The sequence below is a fragment of the Gavialis gangeticus genome, unplaced genomic scaffold (assembly GCF_001723915.1).
Source record: "Gavialis gangeticus isolate Ggan-Ray unplaced genomic scaffold, GavGan_comp1, whole genome shotgun sequence".
NCBI lineage: Eukaryota > Metazoa > Chordata > Crocodylia > Gavialidae > Gavialis > Gavialis gangeticus.
In genome coordinates this window covers 9,067,574-9,067,882 of record NW_017729018.1, presented here as the reverse complement: position 1 = coordinate 9,067,882, position 309 = coordinate 9,067,574, and the positions used below count along the sequence as shown (strand labels likewise).

Here is a 309-nt window from a genome sequence, read left to right as displayed (position 1 = left end):
TGAAGCCCTGCCCACAGGGCACAGAGGGACACCCACTACCTGCCCCGTTACCCCCCGAGCCCCTTCCCCCCGGCTGACTCCCTCGCTCAGTTTGCAGCGAACAGGGTGTTCAGCCGTGGCACGGTCGCTGCCACCTACAACCAGGACGCTGCTCCGCCTGCCTGGGACAGCGCCTTCAGCGCCAAGTCCGAGTATGAGCTGGCAGCCGAGAGCCCTGAGCCCAGCACCAAGGGAGACACCAGCCATGCCCAGCCCGCCACACAGGAGCTGGAGCCAGAGCTGGAGGTGAAGCTGGAGCTGGAGCTGAAA

General features: G+C 66.3%; 1 protein-coding gene across 1 annotated transcript in view; it reads left to right on the top strand.

Moving 5' to 3' along the window:
- LOC109294693 (perilipin-3-like) overlaps window positions 1–309 on the top strand; it is a 12,187-nt gene that overhangs the window by 5,054 nt on the left and 6,824 nt on the right. The gene's annotated exons all lie outside the window — the stretch shown is intronic.